Genomic DNA, 8,654 nt, shown 5'->3' with positions numbered 1-8,654 from the left:
TACAACATTTAATCACATTCTGAGTTATGCCAGTGTCCTTGTGTCTCCTACAGATTCTTATCACCATGTCTATGAAAAAAGCAAAGACCATTAGCACCCTCAGCATTTTCATCCTTAAAAATTAAGCAACTTCTGAAGACTTCTAATATTCCACCTCTGTATCAGTTGAGCTGATGATGATGTTCTGACATTACCTGAAAGAGACTATTTCTTTAATTATATTTGCTATTCTCATGGCCAACCTCTGCCTAAGATATGTGAATGAGATCTTCTCAACCTCTCTCACAGATCCAAAAGTTGGCAAGAAGCATGCTTAAGTGGCCAAATGCCATATATTTCATTGAGCAGAGGGCAATTACAAGGACCAAAATGAGTCCTTAGTGCCACAGTCATTAGTGGGGGAGTAAGGCTCCCCCAGTAGGGGCCACTGGTCCCTTGGTGCTGAGATTCCCAAAGCTGCCACGCCAACCTTCCCTGAACTCTGCCCCAGGATCCCAAGCCACCGGCAATTGGTTGCCACCTTCCTTTGAACCAATAATGTCTCCAGGAGATGAGTTTATGCTGAAATATTTTAGCCTGAGCTATATGCCCTGTTTTTAGAGTCAGGATTGAAGTTTAGCAAAAGAGACTCCAAATGAAAACCAGGACTCTTACCAAACATCATGGGTTGGATGAGAGGGGATAAAACAATTTCTGCCAAAAATGAGTTATTAGTTTATGATTAGCTGAACCTGGAATGGTATATGCAGGAATTTTCTCCCACCAGTGCCTACAAACATGCTTTGTAATGCCTAGCTTATCTATTGTCAAGCATATATGTCACAGCATCTTGACCAGACCTCCTATCTAATCTGTTGCTGCATCCAGTGAACTCTAAAACAAAAACTCTGCTTTGAATCTCATACATTGCTCTTCCCCTCTTGCTCTTCTCAGTCTTGCCTTGTGGCTTATAGACCTGCCTCTGGGGAAAGAAGTTGTGGATTTAGTTTTATTTTCCAATTAACTTTTCTGTTCCTTCCCCACCTGTCTCCTGCATGTAGGATTGGGAATATGAGTAGGAAGAGGGCTTTGAAGGAAGAACGACAAAGTATGTGCTATGTGTCAAATATTTTGTTTTTGTTTTGTTTGTTTTATTTTTACAATGTGGTTCTGGGTGCCCTATAATACGGTTGTCACCCAAAAGCTAACTTCCTGTTTTAAGGCCCATTTGTGTGTTTTTTGGAGTGTCCCCCTTCCCTTCCTTCCTTCAGGGAGCTTTGCACTGTCCCCTCTCTAACTTTTTGATATATTTCCTACCTGGCCATTTGTACCCTGCTCCATCTCTTGTACCTGGCAGAAAAACTTTAACTTCTTTCTGCTAAATCTCCTCACCTCATTGGCCAGCCCACCTGCGTGAGTTTCAGGAAGGCACCATTCCAGGTACATGGCCCTTAGGACCTCACACTTCCTTTAATACCAAATAAAGCAAATATAAGCATTTTAGTTTCTGGATTGCTTTGCTTTATCCTGCCAAAGAAAAACTACTGCAGCCATTCTTCTTCATTTGAAACTACCTAGGCAATAGTCAGCCACCAACTACTTGGATGGCTTAAAATTCTAAATGCTGGGCAATACAATGTCTCTTGGCATTAATCAACAGTAGCAGCATAGTAAGGACTAGGAAATTACAGTGTAACAAGCATCTAGTCCCAAAATAGCATGTCTGTATATCTTCTTGCAGTCAGTGCAATTACTTGGAGTAATTTGGTGGGGAGGCTCCTTCACTCAGCTTCATTTGGGCAGAAACAGGGTACACCTTTCTTTCTCTAGTCAAAAGGAAGGAGAAATTCCACAACTTCTTCCTATCTATAAGTTTCCTTCAAAGAAGGTTTTCTCAAAAAATCTCTAGTTTTCTCTGCATATTGTGTGGAGACAGGCAGTGAAAGCAGCTGCACTAGCTATATTAGACTTTAGAATTAGGATGTAATGATACACATTCTCAGATTAAAATTTTCAGGCTAAATTCTGAGATATCAGGAATGTAATAAATAAGTAGAATTAGGGATAGATTTTTCTAATTCATTCTGTCACCCACTTATTACTAAAGCTGAGGCAGAGAAGTGATTATTCTTTCCCCTATCTTACCCAGTTGTCTATTGGAAAAGAATAAAATGTGGACAGAGGGAGGAGAAGACTAAAAAGAACAGGGAGTACTAAATATATAACTGCTTCTGTGACCTACTTCCTGAGATCTGAGCTGCCTCATTCATGAGGGGTTAACAATATTCTATGATAGCACTATAGAGCACATGTGATTCCATTTTATCTAATAATAGAGATTTTTGATGAATGTAGAAGAACTATATTATTTTAATATTTAAGCCCGTACTCTAAAACCTTGAAAACTTTATCGTCACAGGAAGCATAAATCAAGAGCCTGTATTTAATATCACACAAAGCAGAAATAATCCTACAAAAAAAAAGAAAGGGGAAAAAGCACTCTTACAGATGTGGTATGTTAAACAGATATGCATGGCAGTTATCTTCAGAAGAACCATTGAACAAGTGGGAAGTGTAATAAGCTTCGTTTTAACCCAACATAAGACAGAAGACACCAAGAGCAAACGTGGAATCTTATCAAATATAGCTACTGACTTTGAGCTTATTCACTCAGTAGAAAAGGCACTGAAGCCCACAGGAAAATAATTTCATTTTGATTATGTGCACAGATAAAGCCAATGCAAAATTGTTTTCAATTAATACAGATACAGCAGTTTTTCTTTTAAGTGGAACACATATCGGTGTTGAAATAATGTGAAAAGAGGAGAAAGATTCAAGTCACTATTATGTCTTTGAATGGAGGAAGTATATAATACAATAAATTATTAATAAAAACAGGTAATTATAAAAATCTAGTTACCTAAATTTTTTCAAACCAAATATGGTTTTTGGATTTTAGATGACTTTTAAATAGTGTGTCTCCTGGAAACATTACATTGAGATTTTTACTCAATTTACACTGAGTAAAAAGTCATTTTAATGATTTTTTAAAGATCATTGACTTATGGCAACAACAATGTGATTAACAAAACAATATTTATGAAAATTAAAATTATAGTGATTTCTGGAAAAAATACTTTGTTTTTACAAAAAAAAATCATTACTCCCACTGCATCTGAGATGCAAGAAAAAATCAACAAAGCTGTTTATTTTTAATTAATTAAGTTGAAGGTTGAAATAACTTTACTTTGCTCAATTTGTATATGTGGAAGAAGGCTTTTAAATTAAAAGAAGCAGAAAAAGCTTTGAATTATCAGATAATCATAAAAACAGTCTCTAAAAAGAGGTTGTACAGTTAATAGCCTAATCATTTTGATGAAGAGAGCACTTAATTCTCAACCACTTTTCTGTAGTGATGACAACTAATAGAAAAGCAATTATGATGTTAGATTATTCTTATGCCTGCAGAGCCTGACTGACCCTTCATATTTCCATAGGTAATCCAATAGGGTTTGTGATGAATTGAGATAGGGTATTGCATTAACTTTCTTTGAAGCTAATTGTGTTGCCATCTTTACCAACACTAGAACAATAATTATCAGAACAAGCATTCTTTATTATGAGCAATATGTATAAAATGTGAGCAATCAATAATAACTAGAAAATTGAGCTGGCAAAAAGAAATCATTATACATGAATTGGAGTTGCACTCAATTGTATAATAAAAGATTCATCTAAAGTATGACTTGTGTTAGCACAAAATTTTATACAAAGTTGTAGTAAAAATGTTTCAGAAAATCAGAAGATAATATATAATACTTGATGAATTTGAAAAATGCCTCCTTACATATAACAGTATTAGCCTTCTATATGATGTTATGGAGAAGTTAGTCCTCCTTAACATCATAGAGAATATTTCTTACACAGTAACTACTCCTAAAGAGGTCTATCCCTAAGACAGAAAGTCAGGATGAAATGACCATATACATGGAAGAATTAAAAAGAACCCTCTCCTACTTCCCTCTCTTCCTCCTTTTTTTTCTGTATTTTTTGGGTGTGTGAGTGGGGATGGGGCACTACCTCTGAAGTTTGAAAATGAAGCTTCTATTTCCCAGGCCTACTAGAAATTTGGAATAATAGTTGAAAGTGTTATTATAATTGTTACATATAACCTTAATAATCCCTTTTTTTAACACTATAACACTGTCATTTCAAATTTGGCTATTAAAGTAATGACTATCTAAATTAGTTAAAATTATATGCATTTAATAACTGCCTCAAATGTGGCAAGCCACTGTGCTAGGCACTATGAAGGATATGAAGAAGAAAGGAAGTAGCTCTTGAGCATATGGAGTATAAAGTCAAGGTCAAAGAGCTGAATACACAATCTAATTTTTTATTTTTGAGATCGACTCTTGCTACAGGCTGGAGTGCAATGGCACAGTCTTGGCTCACCGCAAACTCCACCTCCTAGGTTCAAGTGATTCTTCTGCTTCAGCCTTCCAAGTAGCTGGGACTGCAGGCACCCATCACCATGCCTGACTAACTTTTGTATTTTTAGTAGAGATGGGGTTTCACTATGTTGGCCAGGCTAGTCTCAAACTCCTGACCTCATATTCTGGCCACCTCAGCCTCGCAAAATGCTGGGTTTACAGGCATTAGCCAGCAGCCACAATATATTTTTTTTTCTTTTTTGAGACAGAGTCTGGCTCTGTTGCCCAGGCTGCAGGGCAGTGGTATGATCTCAGCTCACTGCAACCTCTGCCTCCTGGGTTCAGGCAATTCTTCTGCCTCAGCCTCCCAAGTAGCTGGGATTACAGGTGCCCACCACCATGCCTGGATAATTTTTGTATTTTTAGTAGAGATGGGGTTTCAATGTGTTGGCCAGGCTGGTCTCGAACTCCAGACCTCATGACCTGCCCGCCTCAGCCTCCCAAAGTGCTGGAATTACAAGCATGAGTCACCTCGCCCAGCCCACAGTATAATTTTTAAAGGAAGAATAATTTTTAAAGTGTTTAGTGAACTAAACAATAAGTACTAAGAACACATAAAGGGACTGAAGAAAATAAAAGAAAATACAACATGGAGTTCCTACTTGGTAGAGAGTACTAATCCTTCATGACATGGAAAAACTCATTTAATTCTAAAAACTGCATTTTGAAGAAGGAATTATTTTCTCCATTTAAAGATGACGAAGTTGAGGCTCAGAAAGGTTAGTTAATTTGCCAAAGTTTTTCCAGTTAATAACTGATGGATTTTATACTTAATCTCATCTATTTATTTACAAATTTCATGTTATCTCTTTGTTTCATGAAAGTGAATACAGAGGAAGAAATGAGTCAAGAGCTCATATTTTACAATGGTCAAAATGCAACAGGCAGAAATGCAAAACATAGAAGTGGGTAGAGAAATAGGTTAAGTATGGATGTAGAGGCCGAAGACTGAAGAACATTAGAAAATGAGAGGTTTGCCTGCTGACTGCTGGACAATTTGGCTATTTCCGACTTCCAATTCTCTTCCCATCAAAGGAATTGTGCCTGCTTTAGATTACATGTTATACCTTGAGTGTACATATATGCAGCATTTGAGCACTAATAGTACCCTACTTTGCCATTTTAAGCTGAAAGAGCAATAAATGTTTTGAACTTGTCTCATAGGTGAAAACGCGCTCCAGAGAAGTTTTTAAATGTTCAACGTTCAGGCTTTACATTTTTTTTACCTCTGAAAGTGAACAAAATTCCAAAGGAAATAAACCAAATAAATAAATAAATAGGGGGTGGGGAAAATAGTAGGGCAGCTAGTAAGATTGTGTTAGGAACTTGGCAATTTGATAAATTCAATTTACTGGACATATATAATACAAAATACGTACAAATTGAGCAGGTCAAGGAGAGCAAATTTCAAGAGCTGTTTCAAAAATAGATCAGCACAGAAGTGTTTATTTTGATGTTAATGGAGCTTCATTTCATAGCCTCCTTATTTCTAATATTTTCTTCCAAGGCCCTAGAAGGGGCCTCAACAATGTGATCATACATCTTGCAAAATTTGCAAAAGTAAGTTATTTAACCAAAATAATTAAAAATCACTGTCATTTTCCTCTCCAATTGGCACTATCACGTGACCACTCCTGTCAAGGCTGTGCAATACTCTATCATTGTTGGAATCATCTAGCTAGAGAGAGGTTTAATTGTAGATATTTTCGTTTTGTTTTTTTTTTTTGAGATGGAATTTTGTTTTGTCACCCAGGCTGGAGTGCAGTGGCATGATCTCAGTTGACTGCAACCTCTGCCTCCCAGGCACAAGCAGTTCTCCTGCCTCAGCCTCCTGAGTAGCTGGGAGTACAGGTGCCCACCACAACATCCAGCTAATTTCTTTTCGTTCTTTTGGTATGTTTAGTAGAGAGAGGTTTCACCACGTTGGCCAGGCTGGTCTTGAACTACTGACCTCAAGTGATCTGCCTGCCCCAGCCTGCCAAAGTGCTGGGATTAAAGGCGTGAGTCACTGTGCTCAGCCAATTTTTTTAAAGGGGATATAGTGTCCATAACTTTTAGTTAGTTCTCTGTAGAATGATAATTCTAAAAATAAGTATTTCTAGCCTTCTTGGTGTTGCAATTACATCCAGAATATAAAACCACTTACTGTATCAAATTTTATATTTATAGTTTTTTAAAATTTTTGTTTAAAAAGGAACTCTTTCCACTTACCAATTTATATAAGCTTATGCCCCACAAAAACATGGGATAAAACATTTTCCGTATGTCTGGAACAGAGAAGTTGATAAGTGGGATTTGTAGATATAGAATATATATAAAGAAATCAATATAGTATAAAAAGTAATACAACATGACAGTATTAATAACTATGGGTTGGGAATCTGGATACCTAATTCCTAGTCTCCAAAAGGTATGAATCTAGAGATTATAATTTCAGCTATTTTGGTGTCAGTTATATTATCTGTAAGAATGAAAAGGTTAATCCAACTTCTGATACCCATACACCAGTCCTTGAATTGTTGCTCATTCACAATAAAGTTTTTAAGGGCAATTAATTCATTTACATATGTCTACAACTGTGTTTGCCGCAGAGGCTGCTGGGCACTGGAGATACAAGGACTCTACCTTGCTGAAGCTGAGAGCCTAGTATGAGAGTGGAGTGGGAGGAAGACATTAAACAAATAATCATAGAAGTGAATACAAATTACATACTGCTTACACAGTTGAAGCACTATGAAGATAAAGTAAAAAAGAGCCACAGGAGAGTATAATGAGTGACTTCTGGGGTAGATCAGATAAATTTCACCAAGAAAGTGTCATTTGACTTGAGATTGAATGAGCAAGAGTTAAGTAATGAAAATGAGGGATGGAAGGATAAGCCTGAGAGTGCTTCAGGCAGGAGACAAAGCATGAACACTATCCTGAAGTGGGAGGAAACACAGCTAATGGGAGCGGTAATCTCTAAATTTTATTTTAATTATGTACAACAGTTTAAAAATTTGACCATACTGTTAATATGATACCTGTGTATTTATGTATTTTTATTCATAAACAGCATGCATGTATTATTGTATTATTATGTGTATAATACAAAAATAAAAGTATAAATGTTTAAAGGTTATTTGAATGGTACAGAAACATTTTCACTCACAAAAAATAGCACTGTTAACTGTGACTAGATATGGATTTTTATTGTTGGAAATCTTAGCTTAATATTTTATGATGCAGTGATTATAATTCTGACTCTGGCAATTTATTTGGATGCCAAACTGTGATGACTATTATAGCTTTAAAAACTAATCGTCCACACATTAAGAGGGGAGCTCCTCTGTAGGTTCTGGGATTCGGGATGGTAAGATATCTTGTTCTGCAAGAGACAGTCTATCCTTGCAGGCAGATGGATGCCACCAATCACAAAGCTATGATGATTAAGGCTCAGTCCCATATGGCACCAGAAGCATTCTAAGGGCATCCATGAAGGTGGGGAGGAAAAGTGAGGTACTGGATATAAGACCAACTGTTGTATGAGTGGTTCAAGGTTCAGGTAGCTTTTGACAGTGTTTATGAGATGTATGAGGGTGAAGAAGTCTTTTCAACAAAGAGGAGATACAGTAGTACAGTCATATCTGACCTCTCAAAAAATGAAGGATAGCATACAATATATGCTATCTATTTTGTAAGAAATGGGAGAGTAAAAATCTACATTTGAATGTCCTTGTGTATGCTGAAAAAGCTTGAATGATTACAGAAGAAACTAAGAACAAGAATTATCCAGACTCTTAGTATACGACGAGAAAGGAAATAATTTTACAGATATAAATGATAGATAATTTTATTTTATATCTTTTGATATTTTCTATTTAATGAACCATTTTTGCACTGCTCATTTAAAAATTTGAAGCTTGAGGACCTACACATAATATTAGTTCTACTCTTATCCATCGATAAGAGGGACTGTTACTGTGAATTCAGCAAGATGTTTACATTAATTGTACTTTACCAATCACACAGCAGCATTTCTCTGTTTGAGATAGAGTGGTGCAAATCACTATGAGACAGGCCATGTATGAGGGTCGTGGATGATGCTTGAAGCACGTATGGATTTGTGGACCCTGTAATGACTTCTTCTCATACCACTTCCCAGGGACATCCTGGCCTTCTGCAAAGGGGGCTCTCTCTCTC

The sequence above is a fragment of the Callithrix jacchus genome, chromosome 1 (assembly GCF_049354715.1).
Source record: "Callithrix jacchus isolate 240 chromosome 1, calJac240_pri, whole genome shotgun sequence".
Taxonomy (NCBI): domain Eukaryota; kingdom Metazoa; phylum Chordata; class Mammalia; order Primates; family Cebidae; genus Callithrix; species Callithrix jacchus.
The sequence above is the reverse complement of the archived record's forward strand: the minus strand, read 5'-3'. Positions refer to the sequence as shown.